This window comes from Microcebus murinus, chromosome 21 (assembly GCF_040939455.1).
Source record: "Microcebus murinus isolate Inina chromosome 21, M.murinus_Inina_mat1.0, whole genome shotgun sequence".
Taxonomy (NCBI): Eukaryota; Metazoa; Chordata; class Mammalia; order Primates; family Cheirogaleidae; genus Microcebus; species Microcebus murinus.
In genome coordinates, this window is record NC_134124.1 from 27,102,169 (window position 1) to 27,125,476 (window position 23,308).

The following is a 23,308-nucleotide window of genomic DNA, read 5'->3' on the forward strand; positions in this document are numbered from 1 at the left end:
CCTACGACATTACTTGAAAACCTCCTGGCTCTGACCAGCGAAACTCCACAGGCTCAGCTGTCCCCCTGGAGCAGGTACGGCGCAGGGCCTCGAGTGCCCCACCAGCCAGGTGCCGTGCCCGGGCTCTCCTGCTACTACTTTGCTCAGCCTCCACCTGTTCCCCCAGGACTCAGTACCTCTACTATGCTCACCGCAGCTGTCCGAGAGCCCACCTTCCCCACAGGTTGGCAGCCGCCCAGGGCAGAGGGTGGGACTTCTCCCTAGATCCTGTCTCCCCAGCCCGGGCCTGCCACCAACAGTGTCCATGACTGTCTGCAGAGGGAACTGACACATGGACTAGCAAATACACGTTGTAGCAATCACTTTCAGCTGGCTCTAAGTTCTCACACTCCCCTGTTCCATAGGCAAAGAAACGCTGTTTTTTATAGAGTGGGAAACTGCACAGAGAAAATATTTCCCAGTTTCTCTTGCAGCTAGTGTGGCTAATGGGCAAACTTCTGATCAATAACATGCAGGTGGAAATTATTCTCCTAAACTTCTGATAAGGCTAATAAAGGAAATTAGGTTAGCTTACAGGTGAGCACTTTCCCCTTAAGGCTATGTGGAAGGCGGATGTGATGGCTGGAGCTGCAGCAACTATTTTGGACTGTTGCGGGGGGGGGGGTGGTTAGAATCTAGAGGATGCAAGCCACACAATAAAATGAAGTGGAAAGACAGAAGCATGGATCCCTTATGAATATAGACCAGCCAGACTACCCCTGTATGAAATCTCATGTGCAACAGATAAACTACTCTACTGGTTAAGCTCCTGTCATTTTGGGTTTGTTCCCTGTCAATTACCTTGATCTCAACTGCTATCCATGCAGAAAAAAAATTAAAAGATATGAGACCCACACTCATCTTTCTCTATCATTTGTCCACTCAGGAAGCCACCCTGCTAAGGGACATGTGTACTATTTCTTCGCACTTACATCCTGGCTCATGACAGTGAGCACAAACATTGGCCTCTGATTCTCCAGCCCAGTAGCCAGGGAGGGCCCTGAAGAACCTCCCCCCAGCCCAGGCTCCTGAAAAAATGCTCCTTCTCTTGGAAGGTGTAGCAGGGAATCCCTGAGAATGCCTGCTGTCCTCTTGGGGATTTCTGTCACCTTCACTCTGCTCTCAGAACACTCACACCTATTCCAGCACTCTGCTCAGGGAGGGATTTGAGCTCATTTTATTTTTTATTTTTTTTTGAGACAGAGTCTCGCTTTGTTGCCCAGGTTAGAGTGAGTGCTGTGGCATCAGCCTAGCTCACAGCAACCTCAAACTCCTGGGCTCCAGCAATCCTCCTGCCTCAGCCTCCCGAGTAGCTGGTACTACAGGCATGTGCCACCATGCCCGACTAATTTTTTCTATATATATTAGTTGGCCAATTAATTTCTTTCTATTGTAGAGACAGGGTCTCACTCTTGCTCAGGCTGTTTTTGAACTCCTGACCTTGAGCAATCTGCCCACCTTGGCCTCCCAGAGTGCTAGGATTATAGGCGTGAGCCACCACACACGGTCTTACCTCCTCATTTTTAACTGACTTCTCCATTACCCCTTCATGCTTTACTTTCTCTATGGCCAGCAGAGGCAAAATCCATTACTTCTGTAGTTAGTTTATGGACCCTCTCTCTCTCTCTCTCTCCTCCTCTCCCTATCTCTCTGCTTGAATGTCAGGTCGTGGGGACAACAGTTAATGTGTGTTTTCTGCTCTGCTGCATCTCAGGCCTAGAGCAGGCACGGGCAGGAAGGCGTTCATAGATAGGCGCTGCATGACTGGATGCATGGAGCAGGAGGGACAGGGAAGACACCTGCAACAGTTGCTGTGTGTGCTCTGGAGATCAGGAGGCCTTGGTTTGAGCCCTGGCTGGGTGACCCTGGACACATTCCCTCATTCATTCTAAACAAAATCACGCTGGGGTGGAGTCTCCTCTGTATCAGGCACTATGCCCAGGGCTAGAGGGGCAGAGATGGAAGATCCTATGGTCACTGAGTGTGCTTCTCATGGGAGACAGGGACAAAAAATATTGCACTCCATGGGGACCAGTGCTGTCTGCCAGGCTGACCCTGGGTGGCAGGGAAATACAAGGGCTGCCTGGCCCAGGCTGGGAGGGTGGGGGCTCCTCCAGGAACAGGGACTCCCCATCCGTTAATGCTCTTTGGGCCCCTTGTGGATGAAGTGGGTTGAAACACAGTAACAAATGCATTCATCAGCCCACTGTGCAGCAGCCCCTATGTGGAGCCTTCCCAACCACCCTCGGAGAAAGGCCCAGTTTTTATTTATTTTTTTATTTTTTATTTTTGCATATTATAGGGGTACAGATTTTAAGGTTGCAATAGATGCCCATTCCATCCTCCCCCCAAAAGTCTGAGTCTCCAGCATGACCATCCCGCAGATGGTGCACATCTCACTCATTATATATGTATATACCTGCCCGTTCCCCTCTCCTATCTGCTCAATACCCTATTACTGTAGTACCTATGTGTCCACTTAGGTGATGCTCAGTCAATACCAGTTTGCTGGTGAGTATATGTGCTTGTTTTTCCATTCTTGGGAAACTTCACTTACTAGTATGGGTTCCAGCTCTAAACAGGAAAATATAAGATGTGCTATATCACCATTGTTTCTTAGAGCTGAATAGTACTCCATGGTATATATATACCACATTTTATTAATCCATTCTTGGATTGATGGGCACTTGGGCTGTTTCCACAGCCTTGCAATTATGAATTGTGCTGCTATAAACATTCGAGTGCAGGTGTCTTTTTTGTAGAGTGTCATTGGATCTTTTGGATAGATGCCCAGCAATAGGATTACTGGATCAAATGGTAGATTCACTTGTATCCCTTTAAGGTATCTCCATATTGCTTTCCACAGAGGTTGAACTAGTTTGGAGTCCCAACAGCAGTGTAGGAGTGTTCCTCTATCTTCCCATCCATGCCAGCATTCATTGTTTGGAAACTTTTTGATAAAGGCCATTAACACTGGAGTTAAGTGATATCTCATTGTGGTTTTGATTTGCATTTCCCTGATGATTAGAGATGTTGAGAATTTTTTCATATGTTTGTTGGCCATTCTTCTGTCTTCTTTAGAAAAGTTTCTGTTAAAGTCCTTTGCCCACTTTTTCATAGAGTTATTTAATTTTTTCTTGCTGATTTTTGTGAGTTCTAAGTATATTCTAGTGATCAGCCCTTTATCGGATGCATAGGATGCAAAAATTTTATCCCATTCTGTAGGTTGTCTGTTTACTTTCATGACTGTTTCTTTGGCTGTGCAGAAGCTTTTTAGTTTGATCATGTCCCATTTATTTATTTTTGTTGCTGCTGTGATTGCCTTTGGGGACTTCTTCATAAACTCTTTGCCTAGGCTGATTCTAGGAGAGTGTTTCCAACTTTTTCCTCTAGAGTTCTAATAGTTTCATACCTTAGGTTTAAGTCTGTTATCCAGCGTGAGTTGATTTTTGTGAGAGGTGAAAGGTGTGGGTCCTGTTTTAGCCTTCTACAGGTGGCTATCCAGTTTTCCCAGCACCATTTATTGAAAAGGGATTCTTTTCCCCAACGTATCTTTTTGTCTGCTTTGCCAAAGATTAGATGGCTATATGAGGATGGTTTTCTATCAGGATTCTCACATCTGTTCCACTGGTCAATATTCCTATTTTTGTGCCAATACCAGATTGATTTAATTACTACAGCTTTGTAGTATAGTTTGATATCTGGCATGTTAATGCCTCCCATTTTGTTTTTGTTGCCTAGAATTGCTTTTGATATTCAGGGTCTTCTTTGGTTCCATATGAAGCATAACATTATTTTTTCTATATCTGTGAAGAATGCTGATGGGATTTTAATAGATATTGCATTGAATCTGTAGATCAGTTTGGATAGTATAGACATTTCAATGATGTTGAGTCTGCCGATCCACGAGCATGGCATGGATTTCCATCTGTTTACATCCTCTGCTATTTCCTTCTTCTGCGTTTCATAGTTCTCCCTGTAGAGGTCTTTTACCTCCTTGGTTAAGTATATTCCTAGGTACTTTAATTTCTTTGTTGCTATTGTGAAGGGAATTGAGTCTTTGGTTTGGTTCTCAATTAGATTGTTGTTGGTGTATATGAATGCCTCTGATTTCTGTATATCGATTTTGTATCCTGAGACTTTACTAAAGTCATTGATCAGTTCCAGGAGTTTCTTGGTTGAATCCTTGGGGTTTTTTAGATATAATATCATATCATCAGCAAACAGTGAAAGTTTGATCTTTTCTGCTCCTATTTGGATACCTTTAATTCCATTTTCCTGTCTGATTGCTGTAGCCAGGACTTCCAGCACTATGTTGAACAGAAGTGGAGATAGTGGGCAGCCTTGTCTGGTTCCAGTTCTAAGTGGGAATGATTTCAATTTTTCCTCATTCATTTGATGTTGGCTATGGGTCTGTCATATATGGCTTGTATCATTTATAGGTATGTCCCTTCTATGCCTATTTTCTTAAGTGTTCATATCATGAAAGGGTTGAATGTTGTCAAAAGCTTTTTCTGCATCTATTGAAAGAATCATGTGGTCTTTGTTTTTGCTTCTGTTTATGTGGTGAATTGCATTTATAGATTTACATATGTTGAACCATCCCTGCATCTCTGGGATGAAGCCCACTTGGTCATGATGGATTATTTTTTTGATAAGCGTCTGGATTCGGTTAGCTAAGATTTTGTTGAAAATTTTTGCATCTATATTCATTAGGGATATTGGTCTGTAGTTTTCTTTTTTGTTGCATCCTTTCTTGGTTTTGGTATCAGAGTAATATTCGCTTCATAAAAGGTGTCGGGAAGGTTTCCGTTCTTCTCGATGTTGTGGAATAGTTTCTGCAAGATAGGTACTAGTTCTTCTTTGTAAGTGTGGTAAAATTCAGGTGTGAAACCATCTGGACCGGGACTTTTCTTTTTAGGGAGATTTTTAATTGCTGTGCCTATTTGAGCTCTTGAGATTGGTCTGTTCAGGGAATCTATTTCTTCCTGGTTGAGCCTAGGGAGGCTGTGTGTTTCTAGAATGTGTCCATTTCCTCCACATTTTCCAGTTTGTGTGCAGAAAGATTTTTGTAGTATTCATAAATTATTCTTGTATCTCTTTGGGATCAGTTGTGATATCTCCTTTTTTGTTCCCGATGGAGCTTATTAGAGATTTCTCTTTTCTGCTTTTCGTTAGCTTCACCAATGGCATGTCAATTTTGTTTATTTTTTCAAAGAACCAACTTTTTGTTTTATTAATCTCCTGAATAGCTTCCCTGTTTTCAATTTCGTTTAGTTCTGATTTGATCTTGTTGATTTCACTTCTTCTGCTGGGTTTGGGGCTGGTCTGTTCTTCTTTTTCCAGCTCTTTAGGTGGTTTCATTAGATTGTCTATTTGTGATCTTTTTGACTTTTGGTTATAGGCATTTATGGAGATAAACTTTCCTCTCAGAACTGCTTTAGCTGTGTCCCAGAGGAGTTGATAACTTGTCTCTCCATTGTAATTTTCTTCATAGAATTTTTTAATTTCCATCTTGATTTCTTCATTTATGAAGTAATTATTTAGTAGGAGGTTGTATAATTTCCACATTTTTGTGTAGAAGTGTGAATTTGTGTTAGCGTTGATTTCTACTTTTATCTACTGTGATCTAAGAAGAGACATGGTATGATTTCTATTTTTTTAAATTTCTTGAGATTTACTTTGTGTCCTAAGATATGGTCAATCTTAGAGCATGTCCTGTGAGCTGAAGAGAAGAACGTATATTCAGTGGATTTTGGGTAGAATGTCCTGTAAATGTCAGTCAGACCCAATTGTTCCAGAGTTTTGTTTAAGTCCATTATTTCTTTATTAATTTTCTGTTTGGAGGATCTGTCTTGTGCCGTCAGTGGGGTGTTGAAATCTCCGGTGATTATGGAGTTGCTATTAATCCATTTGCTTAGATCCAGTAAGGTTTGCTTTATGAATCTGGGTGTACCTAAGTTGGGTGCATATGTATTTAAAATTGGTATCTATTCTTGTTGAACTGTGCCCTTCACAATTATATAATGACCCTCTTTGTCTTTCACTACTTTTGTTGGTTTAAAAAGTAAATCGTCTGAAATTAGAACTGCCACACTAGCCTTCTTTTGGCTTCCACTTGCTTGGAATACTGATCTCCACCCTTTTACTTTTAGTCTATACGCATCCTTGCAGGTTAGATGTGTTTCCTGAAGACAGCATATACTTGGCCTGTATTTTCTTATCCATTCAGCCAGCCTATGTCTCTTGAGTGGAGAGTTTAAGCCATTCACGTTTATTGAGAGAACTGATAGGTAAGGTAGATTACTGTTCATTCTGTTGGGTTGGATGTTGTTGCTTTGATTTCTCTCTTGAGCCATAGTAATATCTGGCCTTTAATTTTTGGGTTTTGGTTGTTTTTATATTCATGAGTTTTTATTATGGTGTTCTGTGCATTACACTGCTTTGAGTACTTCTTGTAGGGCTGGTCTTGTCTTGGTGAATTCTCGAGACTTTGCTTGTTTGGGAATATCTTTATTTCTCTTTCATATATGAAGCTTAGTTTTGCAGGGAATAAGATTCTAGGCTGGGCATTGCTTTGTTTCAGAAGAGTGAGAATGGGGCCCCAGTCTCTCCTTGCTTGTAAAGTCTCATAAGAAAAGTCTGGTGTTATTCGAATTGGCTTTCCCTTGTATGTTACTTGCTTCTTTTGTCTTACAGCTCTTAGAAGGGCCTCTTTAGTTGATATTTTGGTCAGTCTGATGTCTGCATGTTGTGACGCCTTCCTGTTTGCATTGAATCTCCCAGGGGTCCTCTGAGCTTCTTGAACTTGTATACGAGATTTTGAGCAAGGCCTGGGAAATTTTCCTCTATTATATCTTCAAATAGCTTGTCCAACCCTTCAGTGTTGTCTTCTTCCCCTTTTGGTAACCCTATGACCCTCACATTACGTTTCTGCACATAGTCCCACATCTCTTGTAGGCTATGCTCTTTTCTTCTGTTTCTCTGCTGTATCTGTGTGACTGTTTTATTTAGTTGTAGGGTGTTATCTTCAATCTCTGAGATTCTTTCTTCTGTTTGATCTACCCTGTTCTTGAGACTTTCCACTGTATTTTGTAGTTCCCTGAATTGTTTCTTCATTTGCAGTAGTTCGGTTAAACTTTTCTTCATTGTGTCTATTTCTTTAGTGAACTTTTGTTCTAGGTCCTGGAGGCTTTTTGTGGTTTCTTTGTGTTGGTTATTGAGTTGTTCTTGCAGGTTGCTGAGTGTTCTTATGATCCACATTCAAAATTCCTCTTCTGTCATTTTGATTGCCTGATTTTGGTTGGTGTATATTTCTAGGGGGCTGGTGCTCCTCTTTGGGGGTGTGTTTTCCGTTTGTTTCTTCATATTTCCTGAATTCCTTCACTGATTTCTTCCCATGTCCATCAATTGTTTCTTTTCTTTAGGTTTTTGTTTGTGTATTCACACGCCTTGTTTAGTTTCTGAGCCGGTAGGTGGTGTCTGTGGGTGAGATTCGACCACTCCCTGTATAATGAGTCAGTAGGTGCCGTGAAAAGGCTGTGCAGGATGCCCTCCCTGTCAGTAGGTGGCACTTGCTTGGAGGAACAGGCTATGCTGTTGTTCTTGAGTCCTGTTATCAGCTCTTGTTCCTGTAGGGAGGCACTCTAGTGCCTCAGGTGGTGGGTGGGGCCCTGGGACTTCCAGGTTTGTCCTTTTCTCCCCCTCAGTGAGGGCTGGTGTAGGAGAGAGTCTGGGCGGAGCTGGGTTGGGTAAGCCTGCCCTCAGGCATCACCAATGTCATTAGCAGGGGTCAAAGTTCTGTTCTCTGCTTCCAGTAAAAGCTGTCAGGGAGGGGCTAGAATGGCCCCGGTCAGCCAGAAAGTCTGCGTGTGGGGTGAGGCTGTCTGTTACTAGCAGTCTGGTTTGGGCCTGGCTTCTTTCCACCCTCCCCAACTCCGCAGCTACTCCTAGGCCTCTGCCAGCAGGCCAGACCACATGTTACCAGGCCCCCCCTACTGTGATGCCGGTGGGGAGGTTCCCTGCACAGGAATGGCACCTGGGCTGGGCGTACGGCCTCCTTTTGGAAGGAGGGTTGCCCTCTAGGATGCTGGTCTGCCCCTGTAGGCACACACACCTCAGTAGGCTGTTCACGTATATCCCTTGTGTGCCCCCGGGCAATGCGAGACCTCAGTGCACAGGATCTGGTCTGCAGGTCTGATCTCTGGGCCCCAGAGTTCAAACTATATCCTCACCAGGGAGAGGAGTGCCAGTCTAAATTCACCCATAGGGAGCCCAAGCTGGGTCTATGTCTCTCAGCCTCAGGGTCTGCACCGTTCTCCTGGGAACACCGTGCCAGCAGCGGTGATCACCTGGGAGGGCTGGCGGGTAGGGAGCTCACAGTCTGAGTTCCCTTTAGTCAGCTGTAGGGTCCCAAAAGGGAAGTTCCTGTTCCCTGGAGGTGCCTGGCTGGTGGCTATATTGTCTCTTTGGGCAGCCGTGGGTAGGGTCGGTGGAGGGGAGAAGGAGGCAATATGGTGCCTGCCACGTGGCTCGGGTCTGGGCACACTGAGGTGCCCCGAGGGAGTTGGGAGCCTGGTGTTACGTCCACTACAGGCTCACTGCTCACTGGCCGCTGCCATCTCTGGGCTGGTGTCCGCAGGTCTCTCCACCCGCTGGGGAGGCCACCAGCAGTCCCAGATGCAGGGGAGGGGAAAGGTGACTTATCCACCTACCCTTCCCGCTGTTCTCCGGGCTGCTCCGTCGGTCTCAGCTTCCAGTTCTCCTCTGCAGCCTCCTCCCGTGGAGTCTCCCGTGGTCTCAGGTACCCCTCCTTCTGGCCTTGTCCACTGTATGCTCGTCTTCTTGCTTCTTTTTTCTAATTTCTGCTAGAATCTGTCTTTTCTGCAGAAACATTCTGTCTGGCGGTGTTTCTCGTCCACCATCTTGATCCAATCCCTCGGCCCAGTTGTTTTTATCCACGTTTTACTTGTCTTGCTGAGCGCTTATTCTCTCCCAGGCTGCATTCTTAGCCCATTCCATTTATTAGCTCAGCTCATCTTCAGCACCACCCTATGGGTAGGTGTTGTCTAGCCCTATTTCAAAGGCAGGAACATAAGGCCAGAGAAATTAATGAACAGAGTACAGAGCTGCTGCACGTGAGAGCTGGACTCAGCCTTGGGGAGGCCAGTGTGGAGGTTGAGGCTGTGTGCTCCACATGCGCACGCCACAACCACCTCCCTTCCTCCTCAGGTGGGAAGAGGGATTTACAGACATCAGGCAAGTGGCAGAATCCACCCCAGACCCAGGTCCCAGAAGGCCCCAGAATCTTAGACACAAAAGGCCACTGTCCCAATGTGGGGGATCTGTAGGGACCCTGAAGGGCAACTCTGGAGTGGACCAGAAGCACCCCTGTGTTCTGACCCCTGTTGGAAACACTGCAAAGCCTTTGGGGTCCACAGCCCTGCCTTCGTCAGGAGAGTCGGGCAGGTGAGCACCCTGCCAAGCCTGCCAAGCTCTGTCTCGCGTGATCACATGGATGTCAGCAACCACTGTCCCCCGTCGGGGAGGCTCTGCTCCTTCTACATCAATTCCTGCTTTCAGCCAGAAAATCACAGGGACACAGAGCTATACCAAAAGCTATTGTGAACAATTGGGTTTTGCATAGATTTGTCACAGATTTCACACAGAGCAAGTGAGTAATTCCCATCAGGGAAGGATTGGGCAGGATGGGTGGTGAAGGGCAGGACTCCTGGCTCACCTTGAGGGGCAGGTTGGCAGCGATGGTGATGCTGGCACACAGGTGGAAGTGGCCCTGTTTGTAGTTCACCAGGAGCATGGTGGAGCCCTGGGCCCTGGCTGTCACCCTGAGGATGCTGCACTGCTCAGACCCCGGTGGCAGCCTCTCCACACAAAGAGGACCACATGGTCATCATGAACTTGCCTTTGCTGGGGAAGGCATGACAGGCTGAGTGTCCCTCTTTCATCCTGGGCTTGATATGCAATCTGATGTTTGTAAATTAAAGATTTTTAAATTCAGTATAATTCCCACAGATACAAAATTGACAATAATTTTTTCCCACATATTCAACATACCCTATATCCTGCACCCAGATCAAGAAACAGATTTTCGGCACCCTAAAATCTCCTGGGGCCCCAATCTAATGTCTGGCCTCTGCCCCAGGGAAACTACTACCCTGACTTCTACCCCCACTGCTCAATTTTGCTTCATGCTATAGTTTCTATAAAGACAATCACTGAGCATAAACTTTTCTGGATCTGGCTTCCTCAGCTCAATATGGTTCATGAGATCCCCATTTGTTGCACGTTGTATATCCTTTACCCACATTTCTATACATTATGCCGTTGTGTGAATACAGAGCAATGGATTTACCGATGCTACTGTGCACACTTCGGCTCCTTCCAGTTTGGGGCTCTGATCCACAGGGATCCTAAGAACATTTGCAAACCTCCCTTTATGGAGACACATTTAGGAATTTCCTTTTGGTGTTTACCCAACAGTGAGACTCCTAGGCCTGGGGAGCGTGTCGTTACCACCAAATATCTTTCTCAAACTGGTTCCATCAATTGAAACTGCTACTAACAGCTGCCCTACATCCTTGCCTTTATTTTCTATCAATGTTTTAATTAAATTGTACAAACCTTATTCATTTTGATCCTCATAAAATACACATAGCAAAAAAACCTCGCCCCTTTGCACTTTTAAATGTAAGGTTCAGTGGCGTGAAGCACACGCATATCGCTGTGCGAGCATCACCAGCGTGTATCCATACAGCTCATCTCATAACCTGCAACTCTGTACCCAAGAAGCAATAACTCCCTAATTTCAATGTCCACAGCAACCACCATTCTACTTCCCGTCTCCATGAATTTGACTACTCTGGGTACCTAATATAGGTGGAATTAGACAGTATTTACCTTTTGTGTCTAGCATATTCACTCAGCATAATAATCCCAGGTTTATCCACGTAGCGTGCATCAGAATCCCGTCTTTGTAAGGCTGGATAACAGTCCACTGTATGTATTGACCATATTTCGTTCATCCGTTTATCACTGGTGAACACTTGGGTTTTTCCACTTTCAGCTATTGTGAAGAACACGGCTAGGAGCGTGGGTGGACAAATATGTCTTTGAGACTGTGTTTTCAATAAGTTTGGGCATATGCCCAGAGGTGGGATTGCTGGATCACAGAATAATCTGCTTAATTTTCTTAGGAATGACTATACTATCATCAATAGCAGTGTCACCATTGTACGTTCCATACACCAGTGCACAAGAGTTCCAATTTCTCCATATCTTTACTGACACTTATTGGTTTTTGTTTTGTTTTGTGTTTTTGATAAGGAGTCCCACTCTGTTGCCAGGGCTAGAGTGCTCTGGCATTAGCCTAGCTCACTGCAACCTCAAACTCATGAGCTCAAGCGATCTTCCTGCCTGAGCCTCCCAAGAAGCTAGGACTACATGTGCTTGGCTAATTTTATTTGTTTCCATTTTTCATTGCCTGGATAATTTTTTTTTCTATTTTTCAGTAAAGACAGGGTCTCGTTCTTGCTCAGGCTGGTCTCCAACTCCTCACCTCTAGAGATGCTCCAGCCTTGGCTTCCCAGAGTGCTAGGAATACAGGTATGAGCCACCTAACCCGGCCATGGACACTGATTTCTATTGTTGTTTGGATAGTAGCATCCTGAGGAGTGCAAAGCGGTTTCCATTGTGGTTTGTGTTACTTTGATGACTAGTTATACTGAGCATCTTTCATGAGGATGTGGCCATTTGCATGTCATCTTTGCAGAAATATGCAAGTCCATAGCCCATTTTTTATTGGGGTATGTGTTTTATTATTATCAACATGTCTACATATTCTGGATGTGACCCCCAATTAGGTGTATGCTTTGAAGATATTTTCTTTCATTCCATAGGTTGCCTTTGGCTCTTTCATGTCCTTTCATAAACAGGACTTGTAGATTTTGATGTAGTCTAGTTCACCTATTTTAATTTCTAGCCTGTGCCTTTGGGGACATATCCAAAAAATAAATGCCAAAATCACTGTCTGAAGCTTTCCTCCTGTGTTTTCTTCTAGGAGCTTTATGGTTTTAGTCCTTAACATTTAGATCTTCAATTCATCGTGAATTAATTTTTGTGTATGGTGTTATGTCAGCGTCCAACTTCATTCTCTTGCAAGTCTATGTTCAGTTGTCCCAGCACCATTTACTGAAGAGGCTGTCTTGTCCCCACTGGATGGTCCTGGCACCCTTGTCAGAAAGCATTGTCATCCATGATGGCTATTTCTGGGCTCAGTGTTCTCCATTGCTCTGCAAGTGTGTCCATGCCAGGGCCACCCTGTTTGGACTACTGGAGCTTGTAGAGTTTTGAAAACACAAAGTTTAAAGACCTCCAAATTTGTTCCATTTCAAGATTGTTTTGTTTATTTGGGGTCCTCTGAGGTTCCACATACCTGATACTTTGCTAAATTTCCTTTAGTTCTTAGAGTTCTTTTGTGGACTCTTAAGTGTTTTGTACATATGGGATCATGTGGTCTGCACACTGGTAACTTTACATCTTCCTTTTCAATTTGAGTGTGTTTTCTTTCTTTCTCTTGCCTAATTGCTATTTCAGTTGTTGGCATCACAACATTACATGTGTCTGCACTGGGAATGCAAGAACATCAACTAATCATAGGCTTTTTTGATGCATTAGTCTATTAAATTATGTACAAAACAAAAACAGTACTAGCTTTTATAACTGTCTGTGTATTTGCCTTTGACAGAGGTCTTTATTTCTTCCTAACGCTTTGAGTTCCTGTCTATTATCATTTCATTTGAAGCAGAAGGACTCCATTGCAGGCAGGACTGGTGGTACTCAGCATTTGGTTATCTAGCAATGTCTTAATTTCTCCGACATTTTTGAAGCACAGTTTGGTGGATATTGGGTTGCAGGGTTTCTTTTTTTTCCTTCACAACTTTGAATATTTCAACCCACTTACTTATGTCCTGTATATATTTTTTGTTTTTGTTCTTTGAATTTCAGCATATTATGGGGGTAACCAATGTTTAGGTTACATATATTGCCCTTGCTCTGTCCGAGTCAGAGTTCAAGCATGTCCATCCCAGAGATGGTGCCCATTGCAGCCATTAGTTCTGAATATACTCATTCCTCCTCCACCTTCCCACCTGTCCAACACTCGATGAATGTTACTAGCGTATGTGCACAAACATGTTGGTCAGTTAATGCCAATTTGATGGTGAGTATATGTGATGCTTATTTTTCCATTCTTGTGATAGTTCACTTTGTAGAATGGGCTCCAGCTCCATCCAGGATAATACAAGAGGTGCTAGATCAGCATTGATTTTTCTGGCTGAGTAGAACTCCATGGTATGCATATACCACATTTTATTAATCTGTTCATGTACTGATGGGCACTTGGGTTGTTTCCACATCTTTTCAATTGTGAATTGTGCTGCTCTAAACATTCAACTGCAGATGTCTTTTTTATAGAAGGTCTTATTTTCTGTTGGGTAGATGCCCAGTAGTGTGATTGCTGTAGAACTACTTTGAGCTCTTTGAGGTATATCTGTGTTACTTTCCACAGAGGCTGTACTAGTTTGTAGTCCCATAAGCAGCAGTGTATAAGCATTCCTATCTTTCTGTATCCATGCCAACATTTATTGTTTTGGAACTTTTTGATAAAATCCATTCTCACTGGAGTCAATTGATATCTCACTGTGGTTTTGATTTGCATTTCCTGATGATTAGAGATGTTGAGCCTTATTTCATATGTTTTTGACCATTAGTCTATATTCTTTTGAAAAGTTTCTGTTCATATCCTTTCCCCACTTATTAAAGGGGTTGCTTTTTTTTTTTTTTTTTTTTTTTTTGCTGGTTTTCCTGAGTTCTATATGCATTCCAGTTATCAGCCCTTTACCACCTGTGTGGCACAGAAATATTTCGTCTCATTGTGGATATTGTCAGTTTGCCCTGGTGACAGTTTCCTTGGCTGTGCAGAAGCTTTTTAATAGGATTGGGGCCTATTTATTTTTGTTGTCGCTGTGATTGCCTTTGGGTTCTTCTTCATTAATTCTTTACCTAGGCCAACGTCTATAAGAGTTTTTCCAACATTTTATTCTGGAATTCTTATAGTTTCATGCCTTAGGTTTAAGTCTGTTGTCTACTGTGAGTTGATTTTTGTGAGAGGTGCGGATCCTCTTTCAGTCTTCTACATATGAATATCCAATTTTCCTAGCACCATTTATTGAATAAGGATTCTTTTCCATACTGTATGTTTTTATATGAGGATGGTTTAATATCTTGGTTCTCACTTCTGTTCCATTGGTCTATGTCTCTGTTCTTGTGCCAGTTAAATGCTGTGTTAGTTACTATAGCCATCTAGTATACCTTGAAGTCTGGTAAATTGATGCCTCCCAATTTGTTCTTTTTCCTTAAGATTGCTTTTGCTCTCTGGGGTCTTCTTTGGTTCCATATGAAGCATAGAGTTATTTTTTCTAGATCGGCAAAAAATGATGTCGGTATTTTAATAGGGATTGCATTGAATCTCTAGGTCACTTTGGGTAGTATAGACACGTTAACAATGCAGATTCTAGTGACCCATAAGCATAGTATGGTTTTCAATCTGTTCACATGCTCTGCTGTTTTCTTCCTCAGGTTTCATATTTCTCCCTGTAGAGGACTTTTATCTTGTTAAATATATTCCTAGGCATTTTATTTTCTTTGTTGATGTTGTGAAGGGCTTTGAGTCTTTGATTTGGTCCTCAATTTGACTGCTGTTGGTGTATAGGAATGCTACTGGTTCCTGTACATTGACTTTGAACCTGAGACTTTGAACCTGAGTTTATTTATCAGTTCCAGTAGTCTCATGGTAGAATCTTTGGGGTTTTCTAGATATAAGGTCATATGGTCGGCAAAGAGTGATAGTTTGACCTCTCCTGCCCCCATTTGGATGCCCTTGATTTTCTTCTCTTGTCTGATTGCTCTGGCTAGGACTTCCAGCACTATGTTGAAGTGAAGTGGTGACAGATGAAACTTTGTCTGGTTCTAGTTCTAAGCAGGAATGCTTTCAATTTTTCCTCACTCAGGATGATTTTTGGGCTTTGGGTTAGTCATATATGGCCTTTATCATTTTTAGATAGGTTCTATCTGTGCCTATTTTGTTAAGCGTTCTCATCCAAAAAGGGTGCTGAATTTTGTTGATTGCATTCTCTGTATCTATTGAGAGGATCACATGGTCTTTGGTTTTACTTCCATTTATATGGTGACCTTACATTTGTAGATTTGCATATGTTAAACCATGCTTGCATCTGTGGGATGAATCCCACTTGCTTGTGATGGGTTTTTTTTCTTTGTAATGAGCTGAATTTGATTTTCGAGGATTTATTTATTTATATATGTATTTTTTAGTTCTTTTTTTAAATTTCAGCATATTATGGGGGTACAGATTTTAAGGTTTCAATAAATGCCCATTTCCCCCCTCCCCCCACAAGTCTGAGTCTCCAGCATGACCATCCCCTAGATGGTGCACATCTCACTCATTATATATGTATATACCCGCCGCCTCCCCCATTCCACCTGCCCAATACCCTATTACTGTAGTACCTATGTGTCCACTTAGGTGATGCTCAGTCAATACCAGTTTGCTGGTGAGTATATGTGGTGCTCGTTTTTCCATTCTTGGGAAACTTCACTTACTAGTATGGGTTCCAGCTCTAAACAGGAAAATATAAGATGGGCTATATCACCGTTGTTTCTTAGAGCTGAATAGTACTCCATGGTATACATATACCACATTTTATTAATCCATTCTTGGATTGATGGGCACTTGGGCTGTTTCCACAGCCTTGCAATTACGAATTGTGCTGCTATAAACATTTGAGTGCAGGTGTCTTTTTTGTAGAGTGTCATTGGATCATTTGGGTTGCTGGATCAAATGGTAGATTCACTTGTATCCCTTTAAGGTATCTCCATATTGCTTTCCACAGAGGTTGAACTAATTTGGAGTCCCACCAGCAGTGTAGGAGTGTTCCTCTCTTTCCACATACACGCCAGCATTTATTGTTTGGAGACTTTTTGATAAAGGCCATTCTCACTGGAGTTAAGTGGTATCTCATTGTGGTTTTGATTTGCATTTCCCTGATGATTAGAGATGTTGAGAATTTTTTCACATGTTTGTTGTCCATTCTTCTGTTTTCTTTAGAAAAGTTTCTGTTAAAGTCCTTTGCCCATTTTTTAATAGGGTTATTTGATTTTTTCTTGCTGATTTTTGTGAGTTCTAAGTATATTCTAGTTATCAGTCCCTTATCGGATGCGTAGGATGCAAAAATTTTCTCCCATTCTGTAGGTTGTCTGTTTACTTTCATGACTATTTCTTTGGCTGTGCAGAAGCTTTTTAGTTTGATCATGTCCCATTTATTTATTTTTGTTGCTGCTGTGATTGCCTTTGGGGACTTCTTCATAAACTCTTTACCTAGGCCAATGTCTAGGAGAGTGTCTCCAACATTTTCTTCTAGAGTTCTAATAGTTTCATACCTTAGGTTTAAGTCTGTTATCCAGCGTGAGTTGATTTTTGTGAGAGGTGAAAGGTGTGGGTCCTGTTTTAGCCTTCTACAGGTGGCTATCCAGTTTTCCCAGCACCATTTATTGAAAAGGGATTCTTTTCCCCAACGTATCTTTTTGTCTGCTTTGCCAAAGATTAGATGGCTATATGAGGATGGTTTTATATCAGAATTCTCACATCTGTTCCACTGGTCAATATTCCTATTTTTGTGCCAATACCAGATTGATTTAATTACTACAGCTTTGTAGTATAGTTTGATATCTGGCATGTTAATGCCTCCCATTTTGTTTTGTTGCCTAGAATTGCTTTTGATATTCAGGGTCTTCTTTGGTTCCATACGAAGCGTAAAATTATTTTTTCTATATCTGTGAAGAATGCTGATGGGATTTTAATAGGTATTGCATTGAATCTGTAGATCAGTTTGGATAGTATAGACATTTCAATGATGTTGAGTCTGCTGATCCACGAGCATGGTATGGATTTCCATCTGTTTACATCCTCTGCTATATCCTTCCTCAGCGTTTCATAGTTCTCCCTGTAGAGGTCTTTTACCTCCTTGGTTAAGTATATTCCTAGGTACTTTAATTTCTTTGTTGCTATTGTGAAGGGAATTGAGTCTTTGATTTGGTTCTCAATTAGATTGTTGTTGGCGTATATGAATGCCTCTGATTTCTGTATATTGATATTGTATCCTGACACTTTACATTGTCAGTTCCAGGAGTTTCTTGGTTGAATCTTTGGGGTTTTTTAGATATAATATCATATCATCAGCAAACAGTGAAAGTTTGATCTTTTCTGCTCCTATTTGGATACCTTTAATTCCATTTTCCTGTCTGATTGCTGTAGCCAGGACTTCCAGCACTATGTTGAACAGAAGTGGAGATAGTGGGCAGCCTTGTCTGGTTCCAGTTCTAAGTGGGAATGCTTTCAATTTTTTCCCATTCAGTATGATGTTGGCTATGGGTCTGTCATATATGACTTGTATCATGTTTAGGTATGTCCCTTCTATGCCTATTTTCTTAAGTGTTCATATCATGAAAGGGTGTTGAATGTTGTCAAAAGCTTTTTCTGCATCTATTGAAAGAATCATGTGGTCTTTGTTTTTGCTTCTGTTTATGTGGTGAATTGCATTTATAGATTTACATATGTTGAACCATCCCTGCATCTCTGGGATGAAGCCCACTTGGTCATGATGGATTATTTTTTTGATAAGCGTCTGGATTCGGTTAGCTAAGATTTTGTTGAAAATTTTTGCATCTATATTCATTAGGGATATTGGTCTGTAGTTTTCTTTTTTGTTGCATCCTTTCTTGGTTTTGGTATCAGAGTAATATTCGCTTCATAAAAGGTGTCGGGGAGGTTTCCGTTCTTCTCGATGTTGTGGAATAGTTTCTGCAAGATAGGTACTAGTTCTTCTTTGTAAGTGTGGTAAAATTCAGGTGTGAAACCATCTGGACCGGGACTTTTCTTTTTAGGGAGATTTTTAATTGCTGTGCCTATTTGAGCTCTTGAGATTGGTCTGTTCAGGGAATCTATTTCTTCCTGGTTGAGCCTAGGGAGGCTGTGTGTTTCTAGAATGTGTCCATTTCCTCCACATTTTCCAGTTTGTGTGCAGAAAGATTTTTGTAGTATTCATAAATTATTCTTGTATCTCTTTGGGATCAGTTGTGATATCTCCTTTTTTGTTCCCGATGGAGCTTATTAGAGATTTCTCTTTTCTGCTTTTCGTTAGCTTCACCAATGGCATGTCAATTTTGTTTATTTTTTCAAAGAACCAACTTTTTGTTTTATTAATCTCCTGAATAGCTTCCCTGTTTTCAATTTCGTTTAGTTCTGATTTGATCTTGTTGATTTCACTTCTTCTGCTGGGTTTGGGGCTGGTCTGTTCTTCTTTTTCCAGCTCTTTAGGTGGTTTCATTAGATTGTCTATTTGTGATCTTTTTGACTTTTGGTTATAGGCATTTATGGAGATAAACTTTCCTCTCAGAACTGCTTTAGCTGTGTCCCAGAGGAGTTGATAACTTGTCTCTCCATTGTAATTTTCTTCATAGAATTTTTTAATTTCCATCTTGATTTCTTCATTTATGAAGTAATTATTTAGTAGGAGGTTGTATAATTTCCACATTTTTGTGTAGAAGTGTGAATTTGTGTTAGCGTTGATTTCTACTTTTATCCACTGTGATCTAAGAAGATACATGGTATGATTTCTATTTTTTTAAATTTCTTGAGATTTACTTTGTGTCCTAAGATATGGTCAATCTTAGAGCATGTCCTGTGAGCTGAAGAGAAGAACGTATATTCAGTGGATTTTGGGTAGAATGTCCTGTAAATGTCAGTCAGACCCAATTGTTCCAGAGTTTTGTTTAAGTCCATTATTTCTTTATTAATTTTCTGTTTGGAGGATCTGTCTTGTGCCGTCAGTGGGGTGTTGAAATCTCCGGTGATTATGGAGTTGCTATTAATCCATTTGCTTAGATCCAGTAAGGTTTGCTTTATGAATCTGGGTGTACCTAAGTTGGGTGCATATGTATTTAAAATTGGTATCTATTCTTGTTGAACTGTGCCCTTCACAATTATATAATGACCCTCTTTGTCTTTCACTACTTTTGTTGGTTTAAAAAGTAAATCGTCTGAATTTAGAACTGCCACACCAGCCTTCTTTTGGCTTCCACTTGCTTGGAATACTGATCTCCACCCTTTTACTTTTAGTCTATATGCATCCTTGCAGGTTAGATATGTTTCCTGAAGACAGCATATACTTGGCCTGTATTTTCTTATCCATTCAGCCAGCCTATGTCTCTTGAGTGGAGAGTTTAAGCCATTCACGTTTATTGAGAGAACTGATAGGTAAGGTAGATTACTGTTCATTCTGTTGGGTTGGATGTTGTTGCTTTGATTTCTCTCTTGAGCCATAGTAATATCTGGCCTTTAATCTTTGGGTTTTGGTTGTTTTTATATTCATGAGTTTTTATTATGGTGTTCCGTGCATTATACTGCTTTGAGTACTTCTTGTAGGGCTGGTCTTGTCTTGGTGAATTCTCGAGACTTTGCTTGTTTGGGAATATCTTTATTTCTCTTTCATATATGAAGCTTAGTTTTGCAGGGAATAAGATTCTAGGCTGGGCATTGCTTTGTTTCAGAAGAGTGAGAATGGGGCCCCAGTCTCTCCTTGCTTGTAAAGTCTCATAAGAAAAGTCTGGTGTTATTCGAATTGGCTTTCCCTTGTATGTTACTTGCTTCTTTTGTCTTACAGCTCTTAGAAGGGCCTCTTTAGTTGATATTTTGGTCAGTCTGATGTCTGCATGTTGTGACGCCTTCCTGTTTGCATTGAATCTCCCAGGGGTCCTCTGAGCTTCTTGAACTTGTATACGAGATTTTGAGCAAGGCCTGGGAAATTTTCCTCTATTATATCTTCAAATAGCTTGTCCAACCCTTCAGTGTTGTCTTCTTCCCCTTTTGGTAACCCTATGACCCTCACATTAGGTTTCTTCACATAATCCCACATCTCTTGTAGGCTTTGCTCTTTTCTTCTGTTTCTCTGCTGTATCTGTGTGACTGTTTTATTTAGTTGTAGGGTGTTATCTTCAATCTCTGAGATTCTTTCTTCTGTTTGATCTACCCTGTTCTTGAGACTTTCCACTGTATTTTGTAGTTCCCTGAATTGTTTCTTCATTTGCAGTAGTTCGGTTAAACTTTTCTTCATTGTGTCTATTTCTTTAGTGAACTTTTGTTCTAGGTCCTGGAGGCTTTTTGTGGTTTCTTTGTGTTGGTTATTGAGTTGTTCTTGCAGGTTGGTGAGTGTTCTTATGATCCACATTCAAAATTCCTCTTCTGTCATTTTGGTTGCCTGATTTTGGTTGGTGTATATTTCTAGGGGGCTGGTGCTCCTCTTTGGGGGTGTGTTTTCTGTTAGTTTCTTCATATTTCCTGAGTTCCTTTGCTGATTTCTTCCCATGTCCATCAGTTGTTGTTTCTTTTCTTTAGGTTTTTGTTTGTGTATTCACACGCCTTGTTTAGTTTCTGAGCTCGTAGGTGGTGTCTGTGGGTGAGATTCGACCACTCCCTGTATAATGAGTCAGTAGGTGCCGTGAAAAGGCTGTGCAGGATGCCCTCCCTGTCAGTAGGTGGCACTTGCTTGGAGGAACAGGCTATGCTGTTGTTCTTGAGTCCTGTTATCAGCTCTTGTTCCTGTAGGGAGGCACTCTAGTGCCTCAGGTGGTCGGTGGGGCCCTGGGACTTCCAGGTGTGTCATTTTCTCCACCTTAGTGAGGACTGGTGTGGGAGAGAGTTTTGGGGGAGCTGGGTTGGGTAAGCCTGCCCTCAGGCACCACCAGTGCTGTTAGCAGGGGTCAAAGTTCTGTTCTCTGCTTCCAGGAAAAGCTGCCAGGGAGGGGATGGAATGGCCCTGCTCAGCCAGAAAGTCTGCGTGTGGGCTGTCTAAGACCCGCAGTCTGGAGCGGGCCCCACTTATCTCCACCCTCCCCAACTCCACAGCCACTCCTGGGCCTCTGCCAGCAGGACAGAGCACATGCCAGCAGGCATTCCCAGACTGTGATGCTGGCAGGGAAGTTCCCTACCCGTGAACACCACCTCGGCTGGGCGTACGGCCTCCATTTGGGAGAAGGGTTGTCCTCTAGGATGCTGACCTGCCCCTGAAGGCACACACAGCTCTGTAGGCTGTTCACGTATATCCCTTCTGTACCAGGGCAATGCGAGAACTCGGTGCACGGGATCTGGTCTGCAGGTCTGACCTCTGGGTCCTGGAGTTCAAACTGTATCCCCACCAGAGGGAGGAGTGCCGGTCCCAATTCACCTACAGGGAGCTCAAGCTGGGTCTATGTCTCTCAGCCTCAGGGTCTGCACTGTTCTCATGGGATCACCGTGCCAGCAGCACGTGGGAGGGCTTGGGGATAGGGAGCTCACAATCTGAGTTCCCCTGAGTCAGCTGTATGGTCACAAAAGGGAAGGTCCTGTTCCCTGGAGGTGCCTCCAGCTAATGGCTATATATTGTCTCTCTGGGCAGCTGCGGGTATGGTTGGCGGATGGGAGGAGGCAATATGGTGCCTGCTGCCCTGCTCGGGGTCTGTGCACACAGAGGTGCCTCAAGGGATTTGGGAGCCTAGTGCCGCGTCCGCTACAGGCTCACCGCTAGCTGGCGGCGGCCGTCTCTGGGGTGGTGTCTGCAGGTCTCTCTACCCGCTGAGGAGCCCACAAGCAGTCCCAGATGCAGGGGAGGGGAAACGGCACATCCACCTACCCTTCCCGCTGATCTCCGGGCTGCTCCGGTGGTCTCAGCTTCCAGTTCTCCTCCGCGACCTCCTCCCGTGGAGTCTCCCGGGGTCTCAGCTACCTCTTCTTTCAGCCCTTGTCGCTATATGCTCGTCTTCTTGCTTCTTTTTTCTAATTTCTGCTAGAATTTGTCTTTTCTGCAGAGACACTTTGTTTGGCGGTGTTTCTTGTCCGCCATCTTGATCCCGGTTCCTGATTTTATTGTGAATTTTTGCATCTATATTCACAAAGGATATTGACCGTAGTTTTCTCCTTTTCTAAGTCCTTTCGTGGTTTTGGTATTAGGGTGATGTTGGCTTCAGAAAACATGTTGAGGAGGATTCCTTTCTTATTGATGTTGTGGAAAAATTTCTGTAGGATAGGCACCAGTTCTTCACTGTAGGTGTGGTACAATTCAGGTGTGAAACTATCTGGTCTGGGAATTTTCTTTTTTGGAAGGTTTATTATTGCTGCTTCCATTTCAGTAGTTGATGTTTGTCTGTTCAGGAATTTTATTTCTTCTTGAATGACCTAGGGAGGCTGTATGTTTCTAAGAGTTTTTCCATTTCCTCCTCAAGTTTATGTGCATAGAGGTTTTTATAGTATTCGTAGATGATTTTTTTGTGTTTCCGTGGCAATAGTTATAATTTCTTTTTATTTCTGATTAAGCTTACTAGATTCCTTTCTTTTCTGCTTCTCATTAATCTAGTGAGAGGTGTACCAATTTTATTTATGTTTTCAAAGAACCAACTTTTGTTTCATTAATCTTCCAGTTTTTTTGTCATCGATCACATTTAGCTCTGCTCTGACCTTTGTTATTTCTTTTCTTCTGCTGGGTTTGGGGTTGCTTTGCTCATCCTTTTCTAGTCCTTTAAGAAGATGCAGTACACTGTTGCTTTGTGATCTTCCTGTGTTGTAGGGATGTAGAGATTTATGGATATAAATTTTCCTCTCAGGATTCCTTTAGCTATGTCCCACAAACTGATAACTTGTGTCTTCTTTATCATTTAGTTGAAAGAGTCTTTTGATTTTCATCCTAATTTCCTCCTCAACTGAAGAATTTTTCAGAAGGTTGTTTAGTTTTCTTGACTTTGTGGAGAGATGAGAGTTCATGTTGGAGTTGATTTCTAAATTTATTCTGCTGTGGTATGAGAAGATGCATGGTATAATTTCTACTTTTTAAAATTTGTTGAGACATGCTTTTTGGCCTAGGATATGGTCAATTTTAGAGATGTCCCATGAGCTGATGAGAAAAATGTATATTCACTGGTTGTTGGGTAGAATGTTCTGTAACTGTTAGGACTATTTGTTCTAGGATTCTGTTTAACTCCACTGTTTGTTGATTTTCTGTTTGGAGGATATGTCCTGTTCTTTCAGAGGTGTGTTGAAGTACCAGGCTATTATACTGCTGCTGTTTATCATTTTGGTTAGATCAACTAG